This window comes from Oncorhynchus masou, chromosome 17, assembly GCF_036934945.1.
Source record: "Oncorhynchus masou masou isolate Uvic2021 chromosome 17, UVic_Omas_1.1, whole genome shotgun sequence".
NCBI lineage: Eukaryota > Metazoa > Chordata > Actinopteri > Salmoniformes > Salmonidae > Oncorhynchus > Oncorhynchus masou.
In genome coordinates, this window is record NC_088228.1 from 18,885,193 (window position 1) to 18,905,519 (window position 20,327).

General features: G+C 46.4%; 1 protein-coding gene across 4 annotated transcripts in view; it reads left to right on the top strand.

Moving 5' to 3' along the window:
- The window catches only part of LOC135558645 (cyclin-Y-like), a 37,077-nt gene that overhangs the window by 1,497 nt on the left and 15,253 nt on the right, over nt 1-20,327 (top strand). The gene's annotated exons all lie outside the window — the stretch shown is intronic.

Below are 20,327 nucleotides of genomic sequence, written 5' to 3' on the forward strand. Positions count from 1 at the left end.
CCAATCAGCAAGGCTTTCTCCTCCCCCTGGCAATGGATCTCTGTGATTGACTTAATGCATATATTAGGCCAGCCAGATTATCTGAATGTATGTTGTTACATATGTTATTACATAGGTATTTCTATACATGGGGGCAGGCAGCATGGGCATCCAGTCTGCCTCTCAGTCCCATGTGACATGTTGAAATATGGGTTGTCCCAAATAGCACCCTATTCCCATTAAAGAGCACTACTTTTGACCGTAGACTGAGCCTTTATAGGTCCTAGTCAAAAGTGGTGCACTATAGGGAATAGTGTGCCATTTGGGGGACAGCCTTGGTGCACCAGAGCAGACAACATCCTGTTCATAAATGCTTCTCTTTGTTTTCACTTGGAGCATGAAAGACACACCAACGGTGGCATGGTATAGCACTCTTTATTGAAACATATATTAAAAATTGATACATTTACTCTCAAAGTGTAAATGGGTATAACCTACTCAAGCTGGACCGACTCATGTAGAGATTCAATTCTCTGAAGTGGAATATTGTAAGGTCTGCTCTGCAACGCGCATGTCTGAAAATCCATCAACTGCAAAGTCTGCACATTTGGCATCAACTACTATTGGGGTTTCCTCCATTCCCTATCACCACATCAGGCCACTGAAGATTCATCAGTATTTCTTATGGGTATGTCCAGTGCTTAAAGTGGATTTAAATATAGGCCGGTACTCACTTTGTGTCCAGCCCAGTATTGTATATATTTAGGTGACAGTACTCCACAATATTTGATCCAATATTCTATAAGATATTCATTCTGTTACTCAAGCAGTAGAATATTTTGAGGTGGTGGTACCGGTGTGTACCGGTCCAATTCAAACACGGGGTATGTCCAAGCCACAGTGAACCTACAGTGGTGGATAGAAGCTGTGACTGTCTGTACAGTTTTAATTATAGGCTGTCTCACTCTGCCTTGGCTCTTACTTCTGAGAGCTGGAATGGACAGAACAGCAAACCCATAATCTGGTGGTGTGGGTTTAATGCACCCAGCATGTTATTCTGGAGCAGCCTTGCAAGTCCCTAGAAACACCACCGATAACACCTCTGCTTTTGAGATTTAGCTTGAAGACGAGAGCAATGTGACACAGAGTATCCATCTACTACACATATGGATGGTGAGGAAAAAAATAGAGGGAGGGAGATTAAAGAGAGACTGACAGAGAGAGATACTGGGGACTGCTCATTTCGTGATTTGAAAGGAGCGTATTGGTGAATGTGTTTGTATTTATTATGGATCCCCATTAGCTGCTGCCAAAGCAGCAGCTCCTCTTCCTGGGTTCCAGCTAAATTAAGGCAGCTTATACAATGTTGGGTGTCTGTCAGACAGCATCCAGAGCCCTGGTCAAAAGTAGTGCACTATATAGGGAATAGGTTGCTATTTCGGACGAGGTCTGCGAGCGAGGTCACAGACAGGATGGCGATGTGCTTCTGAACAGCAGACTGATCAGGGGGCTGTCTGTCGCTGTCCTACCACAGCAGTTGTGTGTGTGAGTGTTATCTGAAGCTGTCTTACCACAGCAGCAGCTGAAGCCTGTAGATGCAAATTACATGCCCAGCGGGACAAATCACTACTGAGAGAGACAAACTAATGCCTTCATTTAGAGATGGGGAGTCTTATGAGACACTATAAAGAGGGTTATTCACTTCTGAAAGGATGGACTGTTAACCCCAAGACTCTCATGGACTAAATCTCAGTATTTGTTATTAGAATACTCTTGTCAAAATAGTTCTGGGTCCCTCTTTTAAAAGAACTACAGGGTCGTTCCACGAATAGAGTACATTTTGTGTCATGTAACTTGGTAAAAAAACATGACATTCTGATGTAATGAGCACATGTTCAACTTCATAAAAAACTAGTGTGGGACCTTTATTGGTAATTTATAATATATGCATATTCCTATCAGCAAGGCCCCAGGTGTTGAATAAAAAAAGTGACAATAGTAAGTGCCAATAAAGTAACAGGGTTGAATGTAACAGGGTTGAATGTAACAGGATTGAACGTACAAGGTTTGAACTTAACAGGGTTGAGGTTTTCATCATAATCTGCCATAAATCTCCTTGTGACGGGGGAGATGGAAGCTTGTTGTGGCAACCGGGAGTAGCAATTGAATGTAAGCTTCACCCCAAAAATGACATTGTTAAAATATTTCTAGCCTAACTATGGGCAACAGGGTTGATGTGTTATGCTCGACTCGCTCAGCTCAAACACCAGAAAATGTCTAAAAGTAGTAGAACCAGCTTCTACACTATTATTTAAATATTTTTTATTTGAAAAAATAATTTAAAATGGAATAGTTTCACCATAATAAAATGAGAGTTCTGTTCACATAACAGGGTTGACCTTAAAATGATGGACAGATGTAAATTATTCACTAATAATATTAAATAAATAATCATCTTCAGAAATGACTGACAAAGCAAGAACATATCTAGGGCTTTGCAATGATGGTAACAACTTGAAGAAATGTTGGCATTAAGTGTGTAAAAAAAAAAGACAATTAATTTGATTTAAATCAATTGATTCATTGAATTTCCATGTGGTATAATTAGTAAACTTCATTTAGTATAACATCATTGTTTTATTTAATATTGGTGCTGCACATATTTACTTTTAATATGACAGACACTTAAATTGTACTCTTCGTGAAACGACCCTACAACTTATGAAGAATTAGTCTATAAAGGACTTATGAAGACTTCAACAAGCCATAAAAGTTGTGTTTGTATAAGTTTGGGTTTAGTCCTGTTTGAAGGAGAAGCCTGAGTCTGACCCGGGCAGTCTGGGTTATGTGTTGTCTGACCCGGGCAGTCTGGGTTATGTGTTGTCTGACCCGGGCAGTCTGGGTTATGTGTTGTCTGACCCGGGCAGTCTGGGTTATGTGTTGTCTGACCCGGGCAGTCTGGGTTATGTGTTGTCTGACCCGGGCAGTCTGGGTTATGTGTTGTCTGACCCGGGCAGTCTGGGTTATGTGTTGTCTGACCCGGGCAGTCTGGGTTATGTGTTGTCTGACCCGGGCAGTCTGGGTTATGTGATGTCTGACCCGGGCAGTCTGGGTTATGTGATGTCTGACCCGGGCAGTCTGGGTTATGTGTTGTCTGACCCGGGCAGTCTGGGTTATGTTATGTATGACTCGGGCACTCTGGGTTATGTGTTGTCTGACCCGGGCAGTCTGGGTTATGTGTTGTCTGACCCGGGCAGTCTGGGTTATGTGATGTCTGACCCGGGCAGTCTGGGTTATGTGATGTCTGACCCGGGCAGTCTGGGTTATGTGTTGTCTGACCCGGGCAGTCTGGGTTATGTGATGTCTGACCCGGGCAGTCTGGGTTATGTGATGTATGACTCGGGCAGCCTGGGTTATGTTATGTCTGACTCGGGCAATCTGGGTTATGTTATGTATGACTCGGGCACTCTGGGTTATGTGATGTCTGACCCGGGCAGTCTGGGTTATGTGTTGTCTGACCCGGGCAGTCTGGGTTATGTGATGTCTGACCCGGGCAGTCTGGGTTATGTGATGTATGACTCGGGCAGCCTGGGTTATGTTATGTCTGACTCGGGCAATCTGGGTTATGTTATGTATGACTCGGGCACTCTGGGTTATGTGATGTCTGACCCGGGCAGTCTGGGTTATGTTATGTCTGACTCGGGCAGTCTGGGTTATGTTATGTCTGACCCGGGCAGTCTGGGTTATGTGTTGTCTGACTCGGGCAGCCTGGGTTATGTGATGTATGACTCGGGCAGCCTGGGTTATGTTATGTCTGACTCGGGCAATCTGGGTTATGTTATGTATGACTCGGGCACTCTGGGTTATGTGATGTCTGACCCGGGCAGTCTGGGTTATGTGATGTCTGACTCGGGCAGCCTGGGTTATGTGTTGTCTGACCCGGGCATCCTGGGTTATGTGTTGTCTGACCCGGGCAGTCTGGGTTATGTGTTGTCTGACTCGGGCAGCCTGGGTTATGTGATGTATGACTCGGGCAGCCTGGGTTATGTGATGTCTGACCCGGGCAGTCTGGGTTATGTGATGTCTGACTCGGGCAGCCTGTGTTATGTTATGTCTGACTCGGGCAGCCTGGGTTATGTGATGTCTGACCCGGGCAGCCTGGGTTATGTGATGTCTGACTCGGGCAGCCTGTGTTATGTTATGTATGACTCGGGCAGCCTGGGTTATGTGATGTCTGACCCGGGTATTCTGGGTTATGTGATGTCTGACCCGGGCAGTCTGGGTTATGTTATGTATGACTCGGGCAGCCTGGGTTATGTTATGTCTGACCCGGGCAGCCTGGGTTATGTGATGTCTGACTCGGGCAGCCTGTGTTATGTTATGTATGACTCGGGCAGCCTGGGTTATGTGATGTCTGACCCGGGCAGTCTGGGTTATGTTATGTCTGACCCGGGCAGCCTGGGTTATGTTATGTATGACCCGGGCAGCCTGGGTTATGTGATGTCTGACTCGGGCAGCCTGGGTTATGTGATGTCTGACCCGAGCAGTCTGGGTTATGTTATGTATGACTCGGGCAGCCTGGGTTATGTGATGTATGACTCGGGCAGCCTGGGTTATGTGATGTCTGACCCGGGCAGTCTGGGTTATGTGATGTCTGACCCGGGCAGTCTGGGTTATGTGATGTCTGACTCGGGCAGCCTGGGTTATGTGATGTCTGACCCGGGCAGTCTGGGTTATGTTATGTCTGACTCGGGCAGCCTGGGTTATGTGATGTCTGACTCGGGCAGCCTGTGTTATGTTATGTCTGACTCGGGCAGCCTGGGTTATGTGATGTCTGACCCGGGCAGTCTGGGTTATGTGATGTCTGACCCGGGCAGTCTGGGTTATGTTATGTATGACTCGGGCAGCCTGGGTTATGTGATGTCTGACCCGGGCAGTCTGGGTTATGTGATGTCTGACTCGGGCAGCCTGTGTTATGTTATGTATGACTCGGGCAGCCTGGGTTATGTGATGTCTGACCCGGGCAGTCTGGGTTATGTTATGTCTGACCCGGGCAGTCTGGGTTATGTTATGTATGACTCGGGCAGCCTGGGTTATGTGATGTCTGACTCGGGCAGCCTGGGTTATGTGATGTCTGACCCGGGCAGTCTGGGTTATGTTATGTATGACTCGGGCAGCCTGGGTTATGTGATGTATGACTCGGGCAGCCTGGGTTATGTGATGTCTGACCCGGGCAGTCTGGGTTATGTGATGTCTGACCCGGGCAGTCTGGGTTATGTGATGTCTGACTCGGGCAGCCTGGGTTATGTTATGTCTGACCCGGGCAGCCTGGGTTATGTGATGTCTGACTCGGGCAGCCTGGGTTATGTTATGTCTGACCCGGGCAGCCTGGGTTATGTGATGTCTGACCCGGGCAGCCTGGGTTATGTGATGTCTGACTCGGGCAGCCTGGGTTATGTTATGTCTGACCCGGGCAGCCTGGGTTATGTGATGTCTGACCCGGGCAGTCTGGGTTATGTGATGTCTGACTCGGGCAGCCTGGGGTATGTTATGTCTGACTCGGGCAGCCTGGGTTATGTCACATCCCATTTATGGCTTTGTGGCCCTTTCCTAAGGTGACTCTCTCCATCCTGTGTTTTTAAGCAGGGGTCATCACACTATTTCAAACCCCATGCTTGCCCTGTATGAACTGATCTCTTGGCTGATACTAAGATTAGATTTCAGACTGACGGGCCAGGCAGGCAGGCTGCTTTTGAAGAAATTCAGAGCATGTCTTACTTTGTCCAGAGATGACTCCTGGGTGGATCTGCCTCACATATGCACATGACAAATGGTACCCCATTCCCCTTATAGTGCTGTCAAGACTTCGGCCGAAGTTGGTTCCTCTCCTTGTTCGGGCGGCATTTGGTGGTCGGCGTCGCCGGTCTTCTAGCCATCATCGATCCACTTTTCATTTTCCATTTGTCTTGTCTTCCCACACACCTGGTTTCAATTCCATCATTACATGTTGTGTATTTAACCCTCTGTTCCCCCCATGTCCTTGTCCAGAATTGTTTATTGTAAGTGCTTGTGCGCGTTATTCTGGTGTGCGACGGGTTTTGTACTCATTGTATTGATTGTTCTGTTTACGGTGATTTTTATACTGCACCGTTGTAACACCGTTTTTGCTCTCCTGCACCTGACTTCTCTGCCACCAGTACGCACCCCTTACAGTGCACTACCTTTCACAAGTGTCTGGGCTCTGGTCAAAAGTAGTTCAATGTATAGAGAATAGGATGCCATTTGGGACAATTATTCTGTTGAGAATGGTGCCGACTGGCAAGGCCCTTTTTTGTCATTACCTGAGTATAGAAGACAACATGTTCAATACCAACGATCCTGTGTCCTATATTCAGGAAATATCCTAGAATAAATATAATTTCTCTCTTGTTAAAATTTGAATAATATCTTTGAGCGAAAACTTATTTTGTAGAGAAAGAGAGAGAGAAAGAGGTAGGGAGAGAGAGAGATGGTCACAAAGAAATAGACACTCTCAGGGAGAGATGGGGGGGACGGGGGGGATGACGACAACGCAGTCTTATGTTCTCTCTGTCACACAAAGCTTACTGTGTTCCTGAATCCTGCCTTAAGATGATTGCTCATTCTGCAGACCAGGGCGCCAGGCAGGCATCAGCTGACGCTCCTATTTAAGTTTATAGATGCAGGGAGTCTCGTCTCTCTTCTCTCTGTGGGGTTTGTGTAATGGTATCTTGTTATTAAGTCCATAATGGGCTCTCAGGGTTGGGTGAGCTAAGACACAGCTTGCGTCCCAAATGGAACCCTATTCCCCATAGGGCTCTGGTCAAATGTAGCACAATATATAGGGAATAGGGTGCCATTTGGGACGCACTGACCTAACATGCTGGGTGCTTTGAAGTCGACTTGTAGCTCATTACTTGGAAGTAATTGATGATGAGTGATATCATCTTGAATGTAATGGGGAAGAACTCCTGTAGCCTTCTGGAGGTGTTCTAAACATGTCCTCTTCTTGTATTTATCAATGCAGTGGCTAGATACCATTCATTGCACTAATTATTTGGTGCAGAAGGAACATCCTTTATTGATTATATGGTCAGAAACGGTCTATATATTATTATGACTCTGCATGAGTCCCTTGCCATGTTATTCTCTCCCCCCATGTGACCAGCGTGTGCATTGTACATGGAGTAGTCAACAGGAAGTAAGATGCAGCATTTTTAAAACTACAAACCCTTTCCTCAACTGTCTTTATTCTCTCTTACATTTATCACTGCTTATATATGTCAAATAGACTGGTTTATTATCAGATATAAGATGGTGCTCACTGCTTATGCCTTGAAGAAAATGTCTTGTAATGTAACACAAGCTCTTTGTGCTTCAGCTCTGTTGAGATATACAGCTGAAGTCGGGAGTTTACATACACCTTAGCCAAATATATTTAAACTCAGGTTCCTGACATTTAATCCTAGTAATAATTTCCCATCTTAGGTCAGTCAGCATCACCACTTTATTTCACATTTAATTTTAAATGTCAGAATAATAGTAGAGAGAATGATTTATTTCAGCTTTTATTTCTTTCTTTCTTTATTTCATTCTTAGTGGGTCAGAAGTTTACATACTCTCAATTAGTATTTGGTAGCATTGCCTTCAAATAGTTTAACTTGGGTCAAACATTTTGGGTAGCCTTCCACAAGCTTCCCACAATAAGTTGGGTGAATTTTGGCCCATTCCTCCTGACAGAGCTGGTGTAACTGAGTCAGGTTTGTAGGCCTCCTTGCTCGCACACGCTTTTTCAGTTGTGCTCACACATTTTCTATAGGATTGAGGTCAGGGCTTTGTGATGGCCACTCCGATACCTTGACTTTGTTGTCCTTAAGCCATTTTGCCACAACTTTGGAAGTATGCTTTGGGTCATTGTCCATTTGGAAGACCCATTTGCGAACAAGCTTTAACTTCTTGACTGATGTCTTGAGATGTTGCTTCAATATATCCACATAATTTTCCTACCTCATGATGCCATATATTTTGTAAAGTGCACCAGACCCTCCTGCAGCAAAGCACCCCCACAACATGATGCTGCCACTCCCGTGCTTCACAGTTGGGATGGTGTTCTTCTTGCAAGCCTCCCCTTTTTCCTCCAAACATAACGATGGTCATTATGGCCAAACAGTTCTATTTTTGTTTCATCAGACCAGAGGACATTTCTCCAAAAAGTACAATCTTTGTCCCCATGTGCAGTTGCAAACTGTAGTCTGGCTTTTTTATGGCGGTTTTGGAGCAGTGGCTTCTTCCTTGCTGAGCGGCCTTTCAGGTTATGTTAATATAGGACTTGTTTTACTGTGGATATAGATACTTTTGTACCTGTTGCCTCCAGCATCTTCACAAGGGCCTTTGCTGTTGTTCTGGGATCGATGTGCACTTTTCGTACCAAAGTACGTTCATCTCTAGGAGACAGAACGCATCTCCTTCCTGAGCAGTGTGATGGCTGCGTGGTCCCATGGTGTTTATACTTGCGTACTATTGTTTGTCCAGATGGACGTGGTACCTTCAGGCATTTGGAAATTGCTCCCAAGGATAAACCAGACCTGATGAGGTCTGAATGATGAGGTGTACAATTCTTTTTCAGAGGTCTTGGATGATTTCTTTTGATTTTCCCATGATGTCAAGCAAAGAGGCACTGAGTTTGAAGGTAGGCCTTGAAATACATCCACAGGTACACCTCCAATTGACTCAAATTATGCCAATTAGCCTATCATAAGCTTCTAAAGCTATGCCATTATTTAATGGAATTTTTCTAGCTGTTTAAAGGCACAGTCAACTTAGTGTATGTAAACCTCTGACCCCCTGGAATTGTGATACAGTGAATTATAAGTAGTGAATTATAAATGAAATAATCTGTCTGTAAACAATTGTTGGATAAATGACTTGTGTCATACATGAAGTAGATGTCCTAACCGACTTGCCAAAACTATAGTTGGTTAACAAGACATTAGTGGAGTGGTTGAAAACCGTGTTTTAATGACTCCAGCCTCAGTGTATGTGATCTTTCAACTCCAACTGTACAAGTTAGCTGTTATGGTACAGTTTGACACAGTAGGAGAAACGGGACAGACAATCTCACTGTTCTTTCATACATTTTCCACCACTTTCAACTCCATTTCTGTTTCTTCTTCTCTTCCATCACTTGCTCCCTATTCCTTCCCTCCTGTCTCCTACTTCTCTGTCTGTAGACACCGGCCTCATCTGAAATTATGCAAATGTAGAGATGCTTCGACGCTGTCCTATTTCCTTTTAATACCCCCCTCTATTAAAACTGGTGGTTTTGAAGAGCGGAAAAGGTAAGCATTTTTACATAAAATTTTGACTGTAATCACAAACCAATCATCTCTATACCTGGAATTAGTGTGCCTTAAACCATTGAAGGTGTCTGTCCAAAAAGAAATGTCCAAAGTTTGCAGGAAGGAGAGAAGTTAAATTACCACTTACTGCTAATGAATCATTTCTAGCAGATTAAGCCTTGGCAGGAGTACGAGAGGTGGTTAGTTGATTTATTGACCAGTAAAGGGAGAGTCATTTATTCCCATCAGTGAGCATCTCATCACATGAATAACCCATTTCAAAGCATTGGTGTCATTGGCCTTCAATAACGTGCTCAGAGGAAATCATTTACTGCCAATCTGATTTTCATTTGTTGACATCCCTGTCTGGTGTTGAGTAAGATTCTTGGATTCTTTAGTTGCAGAGAAATAGTCTTCTCAGGGGAAGACTGAAGCAATTAGTTACATATCTGATTGACAATACTAATGGTGCTTTGGCCTCAGTCTGGCCCTGTCAGTGCTACTTTTCTCACCCATAGGGCTCTGGTCAAAAGTAATGCACTATATAAGGAATAGGGTGCCATTTGGGACACAGAGCCTTTCTCTCCTAGACAGAGCTCCGCAGCTCAGCGTTTTGTCTAAACTGGACCCACCACCATCCACTACACTCTTACAGTCAACTTTTGTAGCCCAACAATGGGGTGTCTGTTGGAACAGTATTAGGGAGATTAGACAACGGCCTGATGGGTCTGCATCCAAAAATGGCGCCCTACTCCCTTTATAGTGCACTACTTCTGACCAGAGTCCTATGGGCCCTCGCCAAAGGTAGTGCACTATATAAGGGATAAGATGCTATTTTGGACACAGGCTGTGTTTGCTAAGTGACAGGATGGATGATACAGGCAGTCATTTGGGAGTAGTAGCTGTTTTTGTTCATTCTCTCTCTTCTGACATTTGCATGTTTTGCTTTGGGTTAGGAGTTTATAAAGGAAGTGTCATTCTGTTCAGTTGACACAAAGATGCATTTATGTGCAAAGTAGTTGCAGCAACTATCAGTCAGTAATATTAAGAGAATCCTTTTAGTGTAGTGAGAGCCACACAAAGGAATGGCAGCCAGTAGTCATCTGGTCAACACTGTAAATACTAATTTGGACATCACCGGACTAGATCCTTAGAAGCCCTCTTGTAAAGTATCAAATGCCACAGAGACAGAGAGCAGCGGAAACAAGTGTTGTTATTTCTTCAGGGATTTTCTAAACCTTTCGCAAATCAAATGGAAAAGTTATAGCTTTGCAAGTATTTTACAGCTTACTTTTAAAATGGACTACTCTATCATTCTCCCATTATCTTCATACCGATATTCTCAAACTGAAAACTCTATTGTTTTGGACCAAATCTAAATGTGTTGTTGCTGTAGTGAATCCTTAAATCTATTCAATCCCTGTTGTTAAGTCTAACAGAAACAACAACAAAAATGGCCCCCTCCCTCCTGCCTGCCCCAGTCACCTGTCACTAGTCACCCGCAGGCATCCAGTGTTTCCAAACAAACATGTGACTGTGATATGTGGCCTGCGTTGTGGTAGCCCCAGCCTCTGTTCTTTCCTCCTTTATGCCTCTCTCTCTGCCTCTCTCTCTCTGTCTCTCACTGTCTCTCTCTCTGTCTCTCTCTCTCTGTCTCTCTCTCTCTCTGTCTTTCTCTCTCTGTCTCTCTCTCTCTGTCTCTCTCTCTCTGTCTCTCTCTCTCTGTCTCTCTCTCTCTGTCTCTCTCTTTCTGTCTCTCTCACTCTCTCTCTCTCTCTCTCTCTCTCTCTCTCTGTTCACAGCACTGTTTAACGGTCCCATTCTTAATTCATAAAGCCTATCAGAGAACAGCAGGCCTACGCTACAGGCGATAGCCTTCACTTACACGGGCTGCATCCTAAATGGCACCATATTCCCTACATAATATTTGGTGATTTTCCACCTGAGACTTACCCAACACCAGTGTGTCACCAGTGTTTATGTTAATGTTAGCTCAGGAGTGGGACACGAAAGACTTGGGGAAGAATAAACTACTGGCGATTTGCAAAGAGCAGAATAAACAACCCCTGCATCATCAAGACAGTTGCTTTGTGATGTTTTAGTTATAGAAAGGTGTTAACCCATGTTCACAGTGAGTCATTGTTATGTAAATGAGGCTGAAAAGTACCAGTTGCCAGGTCCAGTTGCCAGGTATTGACCCCCAAGTCAGAGCAGGTCCACCGAGGCCATGACCCAGTGAGACATGTGTGCCGGTCCGTGTGTGCCGGTCAGTGTGTGCCGGTCAGTGTGTGCCGGTCAGTGTGTGCCGGTCAGTGTGTGCCGGTCAGTGTGTGCCGGTCAGTGTGTGCCGGTCTGTGTGTGCCGGTCAGTGTGTGCCGGTCCGTGTGTGCCGGTCAGTGTGTGCCGGTCAGTGTGTGCCGGTCAGTGTGTGCCGGTCAGTGTGTGCCGGTCAGTGTGTGCCGGTCAGTGTGTGCCGGTCAGTGTGTGCCGGTCCGTGTGTGCCGGTCCGTGTGTGCCGTCCGTGTGTGCCGGTCCGTGTGTGCCGGTCAGTGTGTGCCGGTCAGTGTGTGCCGGTCAGTGTGTGCCGGTCAGTGTGTGCCGGTCAGTGTGTGCCGGTCAGTGTGTGCGGTCCGTGTGTGCCGGTCAGTGTGTGCCGGTCCGTGTGTGCCGGTCAGTGTGTGCCGGTCAGTGTGTGCCGGTCAGTGTGTGCCGGTCCGTGTGTGCCGGTCCGTGTGTGCCGGTCCGTGTGTGCCGGTCAGTGTGTGCCGGTCAGTGTGTGCCGGTCAGTGTGTGCCGGTCAGTGTGTGCCGGTCCGTGTGTGCCGGTCAGTGTGTGCCGGTCAGTGTGTGCGGTCAGTGTGTGCCGGTCCGTGTGTGCCGGTCAGTGTGTGCCGGTCAGTGTGTGCCGGTCAGTGTGTGCCGGTCCGTGTGTGCCGGTCAGTGTGTGCCGTCCGTGTGTGCCGGTCAGTGTGTGCCGGTCTGTGTGTGCCGGTCAGTGTGTGCCGGTCCGTGTGTGCCGGTCCGTGTGTGCCGGTCAGTGTGTGCCGGTCAGTGTGTGCCGGTCCGTGTGTGCCGGTCCGTGTGTGCCGGTCAGTGTGTGCCGGTCAGTGTGTGCCGGTCAGTGTGTGCCGGTCAGTGTGTGCCGGTCAGTGTGTGCCGGTCCGTGTGTGCCGGTCAGTGTGTGCCGGTCCGTGTGTGCCGGTCCGTGTGTGCCGGTCAGTGTGTGCCGGTCAGTGTGTGCCGGTCCGTGTGTGCCGGTCAGTGTGTGCCGGTCAGTGTGTGCCGGTCCGTGGAGATAGAAACAGAAACGTCACATTGGGGTAATTCTCAGGTGGAAACTCTGCATAATGCTCTACTTTTGACTAGAGCCCTATGGGTCTTGATCAAAAGGGCTCGAGTCAAAAGTAGTGCACTATAAAGGGAATAGGGTGCCCCTAAATCTTTGTTAAAGTTTACCAGCAGCGCTGGCTGTGAATTCCATTAATGTTCCACAGTTGACTCCCGATAAGTGTGCTGCAGTTCACCACAAGTCCCAAATACATACATGTTCTATAATATACTGTATCTGTGTCACCTTTAACCAAGGTGATGAATTTACCTAAACACACCATGTTTACATTACGCTGTACAGTAAGCTTGTGGTCACTGTACATGTGCTTTATGAATGAATGGAATGTCAAAGAAAACACAGGGTAAATGACTGACTTAAAGCACCTTGGTTTATACCGCTCTATCTCATGAAGAGAACAGAACTGAAACCAGTTGAACCATACTAATTCAGGCCAACCAATTTTTTTTGTGTCATAATACTTGTTTTGAGTAATAACATGGACTAATTGTCAACACTCTCAGGGCTGATTTCCCAGACATACATTTTCCATTGAAAGTTGTTCTTAGTCCAGAACTAGGCTTAATCTTTGTCAGGAGTTTAGCTACTTTCAGATACTCTACTAATGCCTGGGCCATAAACGTTACATTCCTGAGATTCATACTACTCTTCCACAGTCAAATGCATTTCCTCAATGACCTACTATTTATATTTTACCAGATAAATCAATTAAAGAAAACCAGAAATGTAATGAAGCTTTTACAGTGGTTCGCCCTGTAATGAATAATTGTATTGCACATCTCAGTCTTAGCCAAAAATACTTCACAACTGGTCCTTACATTGAACACGCGCGCTCACTCACCTTACTTACATAAGTGTTCAGACCCTTTGATATGAGACTCAAAATTGAGCTCAGGTGCATCCTATTTTGGTTGATCATCATTGAGATGTTTCTACAACTTTATTGGAGTCCACCTGTGGTAAATTCAATTGAGTGGACATGATTTGGAAAGGCACACACCTGTCTATATAAGGTCCCACAGTTGACAGTGCACGTCAGAGCAAAATCCAAGCCATGAGGTGGAAGGAGTTGTCTGTAGAGCCCCTGAGACAGGATTGTGTCGGCACAGATCTGGGGAAAGGCAGCAAAACAATTCTGCAGCATTGAAAGTCCCCTAGAACACAATGGCCTCCATCATTCTTAAATGGAAGAAGTTTGGACCACCAAGACTCTTCCTAGATCTGGCCTCCCAGCCAAACTGAGTAGTCAGGGGAGAAGGGCCTTGGTCAATGAGGTGACCAAGAACCCGATGGTCACTCTGACAGAGCTCCAGTGTTCCTCTGTGGAGATCGGACAACCTTCCAGAAGTATAACCATATCTGCAGCACTCCACCGATCAGGCCTTTATGGTAGAGTGGCCAGACAGAAGCCACTCCTTAGTGAAAGGCACATGACAGCCCGAGTTTGCCAAGAGGCACCTAAAGGACTCTCAGACCATGAGAAACAAGATTCTCTGGTCTGATGAAACCAAGATTTGTCCTGAATACCTTCACATCTGGAGGAAACCTGGCACCATCCCTACGGTGAAGCATGGTGATGGCAGCATTATGCTGTGAGGATGTTTTTCAGCGGCAGGGACTGGGAGACTAGTCAGGATCGAGGGAAGGATGAACGTTGCAAAATACAGAGAGCACGTTGATGAAAACCTACTCCAGAGCGCTTAGGACCTCAGACTGGGGCGAAAGTTCACCTTCCAACAGGACAACTACCCAAAGCACACAGCCAAGACAACACGGGAGTGGCTTTGGGACAAGTCTCTGAATGTCCTTGAGTGGCCCAGCCAAAGCCTGGACTTGAAACCGATTTAATATCTCTGGAGAGACCTGAAAATATCTGTGCAACAACGCTGCCCATCTAACCTGACAGCGCTTGAGAGGATATGCAGAGAAGAATGAGTTACTCCCCAAATACAGCTGTGCCAAGCTTGTAGCGTCATACCCAATAAGACTTGAGGCTGTAATCACTGCTAAAGGTGCTTCAACAAACTACTGAGTAAAGGGTCTGACTACTTATGTAAATGTGATATTTAAGTTTATTTTATTTTATACATTTGCAAAAATGTCTACAAATCTGTTTTGCTTTGTCATTATGGAGTATTGTGTGTAGATTTATGGGGGGGAAAACACAATTTAATCAATTTTAGAATACGGCTGGAAAGTAACAAAATGTGGAAAAAGTCAAGGGGTCTGAATACTTTCCAAATGCACTGTAAGGCTTTGTAATAAATATAATCTAGTGATACATAATTTGACATTTCTACCATCCATTGTGGGAGGATAGCCAACCTTTCTATTAATTGCGATGCATTTCATAGCCCCTATAAATGCTAGGTTACACTGTTTCTTCTGATAACAGTCTCAGTATCAACATTTCCAAGCAAAGAAAAAACAGGGAAAAAATTGTAGACATGCCGAGATAAAATTTTCCTGCCTCGTGTTGCCATCTATTTTGTGAACTTCACCAGTCCCTCCTGCAGCAAAGCACCTTCACAACATGATGCTGCCAAACAGTTGTATTTTTGTTTCATCAGACCAGAGGACATTTCTCCAAAAAGTACGATCTTTGTCCCCATGTGCAGTTGCAAACCGTAGTCTGTCTTTTTTATGGAGGTTTTGGAGCAGTGGCTTCTTCCTTGCTGAGCGGCCTTTCAGGTTATGTTAATTAATATAGGACTTGTTTTACTGTGGATATAGATACTTTTGTACCTGTTTCCTCCAGCATCTTCACAAGGTCCTTTGCTGTTGTTCTGGGATCGATGTGCACACCAGATTACGTTCATCTCTAGGAGACAGAACACGTCTCCTTCCTTATGACGGGCTGCGTTGTCTCATGGTGTTTATATTGCGTATTGTCCCATGGTGTTTATATTGCATACCATTGTTTGTACAGATGAACGTGATACCTTCAGGCATTTGGAAATTACTCCCAAGGATGAACCAGACTTGTGGAGGTCTACGTTTTTTTCTGTGGTCTTCTGATTTCTTTTGATTTTCCGTTGATGTCAAGCAAAGAGGCACTGAGTTTGAAGATAGGCCTTGAAATACATCCACAGGTACACCTCCAGTTGACTCAAATTATGTCAATTAGCCTATGAGAAGCTTCTGAAGCTATGACATAATTGTATGTAATTTTCCATGCTGTTTAAAGGCACAGTCAACTTAGTGTATGTAAACTTCTGACCCACTGGAATTGTTATATAGTGAATTCTAAGTGAAATAATCTGTCTGTAAACAATTGTTGGAAAAATTACTTGCGTCATGCACAAAGTAGATGTCCTAACCGACTATAGTTTGTTAACAAGAAATTTGTGGAGTGGTTGAAAAACTAGTTTTAATGATTCCAACCTAAGTGTAAACTTCCAACTTCAACTGTAGTTGCTGTTATGATGGTCTTAAACTGCAGTAATTTATGTCTGAGATTATATGAACATGACTGGGCATTCTAACGTAACATTCATTCGTCGTCATGAATTGCGTCTCCCAGGTCTTCCTGACATTTTAGTTTGTTTTGTGTCATCAGGAAAAGCCTTTATCAATCCTCAACTTTAGAGGTTTGTCAGACTGTCTTTCAATCTTTTTGCTTGTCCAGTGTTTGCTGCACAGAGAAAATAGTGTTGTGTCTGCAAAAATCACCTCATCTCAGTCAGACTGGTCTTCCCTGGCTGCCTGACCCCCGATGAGACCCCTGTCACCATCTGATCCTGCTCAGATGAGGCATGACACATAATTACATTGGTGTACATGGGGCGGCAGGGTAGCCTAGTGGTTAGAGCGTTGGACTAGTAACCGGAAGGTTGTGAGTTCAAACCCCCGAGCTGACAAGGTACAAATCTGTCGTTCTGCCCTTGAACAGGCAGTTAACCCACTGTTCCCAGGCCGTCATTGAAAATAAGAATTTGTTCTTAACTGACTTGCCTGGTTAAATAAAGGTAAAATAAATACATTGTATTATCCATGAATAGAATCAATGGTTCAACAATTGAAATGACCATTATTCCCAGATCCCAGACTGTAGTCTACCCATCAACTCAAGATGGAACTTAGTTTCCATTCACTGATTGTTATACACATAATGCAAAATTGTACGGACCAACCGCAACATTCAAACGAGGCTACAAAGAAAACTAATGGGACTGTAGCAACCGTGTTGACTTCAAAATCGGGGGTGTGAACTAGGTTCTATTCAAGCGTTGATCGACATGGTAATGGCTCTATAGTATTTGAGAAAAGTTGAAAAAAACGACCTCTCCGCCGCAATGTTACGTACAGCACGCATAAAGCACCTATTTCTGTCTTACAATCTCTCTTCACCAGGGGTAGCACTTCTCTCATCCTTTAGAAACAAGAAAATGGACAGTGGCGGGGGTAAGGGGGGGATACCTAGTCATTTTTTTGCGTCATCATTGCATGCGATCATCATTCTCAAAGCCGCTGTTTACTTCTAAGATCCCTTTAGCACCGCCCTAAAAACCCTATTGAAATTCAACACAAACCTTCAAATAGGTATGTAATGACACATTATATAAACTCTTTATAGTGTTTTATTTACATTTTAGAGGAGATAAGGTGATAAGTTGGACAGATCGAGTGAAAAAAAGCAATTTTCCCACACAACATCTCTCCTTCTCACTATCACGCATTAGTTTCGCTTCCCCACCCGCCATTTTTAAAAAGACCCGACGGGGCTCATTGCCTGCTTGAATTATCCAGAAACGGGCAGCGTTTAGGTCATGTAATTGATTATGTTGGAAAGGGGAGAAATTGTGCTTTACAATGGTATTGACATTACAGTTGATCTAGAAGTATTACGTTTTTGGGGCGCTAAAATAAGGGCAATTGTACGGACCAAGGCGATGTACGAGGTTACGTGAGTTTACTTTACTAGCTCAAAACTAGGAATATTTTTTCTTCTTCTGTCAAACAGCAGTTACTTTGCCCGCTAGATTAGTCAACTAAAGAATGGCCATTTTCTGCTCTGCTGGCTTTTTCAACTCAGAGAAAAAGCACAACACAGACAGCAGCTGCCTCTGTTCATCTCCCCCGAGCTGGTCCTATACGCCAGCCTTTCAGAAGCTTTGCCTTCACACAGCCTGTCTGCAAGCTCTATGGTGACTGTACGGTCCTAAATCCACTGGCTGAAACCTGAAAACAGCCTACCCAGAATGTGGGTGTGACGCCCTGACCATAGTAAGCTGTTTATTCTCTGTGTTGGTTGAGGCGTGATAGTGACTTGGGTGGGTCATCTAGGTGAATTTGTATGTCTATGGTGGCCTGATATGGTTCCCAATCAGAGGCAGCTGTTTATCGTTGTCTCTGATTGGGGATCATATTTAGGTAGCCATTTCCCCATGGTTATTCGTGGGATCTTGTCTACATTTAGTTGCCTGAGTGCACACCAGTAGCTTCATGTTTCGTTTGTGCTTTATTGTTTTGTCTTTTGGGTGAGTTTCAGTTTATTAAAATATGTGGAACTCTACTCACGCTGCGTCTTGGTCTACTCATTACTACAAACGTAACAGAAGATCCCACCGACAAAGGACCAAGCAGTGTGCCCAGGAGGAGGAAGTATCCTGGACTTGGGAAGAGATCCTGGATGGGAAAGGATCCTGGACTTGGGAAGAGATCCTGGATGGGAAAGGATCCTGGACTTGGGAAGAGATCCTGGATGGGAAAGGATCCTGGACTTGGGAAGAGATCCTGGATGGGAAAGGATCCTGGACTTGGGAAGAGATCCTGGATGGGAAAGGATCCTGGACTTGGGAAGAGATCCTGGATGGGAAAGGATCCTGGACTTGGGAAGAGATCCTGGATGGGAAAGGATCCTGGACTTGGGAAGAGATCCTGGATGGGAAAGGATCCTGGACTTGGGAGGAAATCCTGGCGGATGTCGGGGTGAAAGGCCACAGAAACCCCAATAATTTTTTGGGGGGAGCACATGGAGCTAGTCAGGAAGTCGAGTGAAGAGCTCGATGCAAGATTCCGGAGAGAGGTGCTGGCGGTGAGAACGCTGCAGAGCGGGTGTGCTGAGGTGCGTGTCATCAGCCCGGTGCCACCTGTACCAGTCCCACGCATCAGGTCTCCAGTGCGCCTCCATAGTCCAGTACGTCTTGTGCCTCCTCTCCGCACTCGCCCTGAGGTGCGTGTCATCAGCCCGGTGCAACCTGTGCCGGTCCCACGCATCGGGCCTCCAATGCACCTCCCCAGTCCGGAGCTTCCGGCGACGGTCCCCAGTCCGGAGCTTCCGGCGACAATCCCCAGTCCGGAGCTTCCGGCTACGGTCCCCAGTCCGGAGCTTCCGGCAACAATCCCCAGTCCGGAGCTTCCGGCGACGGTCCCCAGTCCGGAGCTTCCGGCGACGGTCCCCAGTCCGGAGCTTCCGGCGACGCTCCCCAGTCCGGAGCTTCCGGCGACAATCCCCAGTCCGGAGCTTCCGGCGACAATCCCCAGTCCGGAGCTTCCGGCGACAATCCCCAGTCCGGAGCTTCCGGCGACAATCCCCAGTCCGGAGCTTCCGGTGCCAATCCCCAGTCCGGAGCTTCCGGCGACGGTCCCCAGTCCGGAGCTTCCGGCGACAATCCCCAGTCCGGAACTTCCGGCGACAATCCCCAGTCCGGAGCTTCCGGCGACAATCCCCAGTCCGGAGCTTCCGGCGACAATCCCCAGTCCGGAGCTTCCGGCGACGGTCCGCAGTCCAGAGCTTCCGGCGACAATCCCCAGTCCGGAGCTTCCGGCGACAATCCCCAGTCCGGAGCTTCCGGCGACGGTCCGCAGTCCAGAGCTTCCGGCGACAATCCCCAGTCCGGAGCTTCCGGCGACAATCCCCAGTCCGGAGCTTCCGGCGACAATCCCCAGTCCGGAGCTTCCGGCTACGGTCCCCAGTCCGGAGCTTCCGGCGACAATCCCCAGTCCGGAGCTTCCGGCGACAATCCCCAGTCCGGAGCTTCCGGCGACAATCCACAGTCCGGAGCTCCCGGCGACAATCCCCAGTCCGGAGCTCCCGGCGACAATCCCCAGTCCGGAGCTCCCGGCGACGGTCCCCAGTCCGGAGCTCCCGGCGACAATCCCCAGTCCGGAGCTCCCGGCGACAATCCCCAGTCCGGAACCTCCTGAGACGGTCCGCAGTCCGGAACTCTACTCACGCTGCGCCTTGGTCTACTCATTATGACAAACATGACAGTAGGGGGGGGGGGTGGTCATGCACCCCTGGGTTTAAGTATAACTTTAGTATAACTCGAGCTTTTAGTGAGAGGTTTAATGCTTTAACATTTAATCATTTTTATCCCCCCAAACTTGTAATCATTAAATAAATAAGCACATTTAATTTTGTCTGGCTAACCATTCCGAATACAGATAATATGTTTTGCTTATATACACTGAGCAAAAATATAAACCCAACATGTCAAGTGTTGGTCTCATGTTTCATGAGCTGAAATAAAAGATCCCAGAAATGTTACATATGCACAAAAAGTGTTTTGTTTGTTACATCCCTGTCAGTGAGCACTTCTCCTTTGCCAAGACAATCCATCCACCTGACATGTGTGGCTGATTAAACAGCATGATCATTACACAGGTCCACCTTGTGCTGGGGACAATAAAAGTCCACTC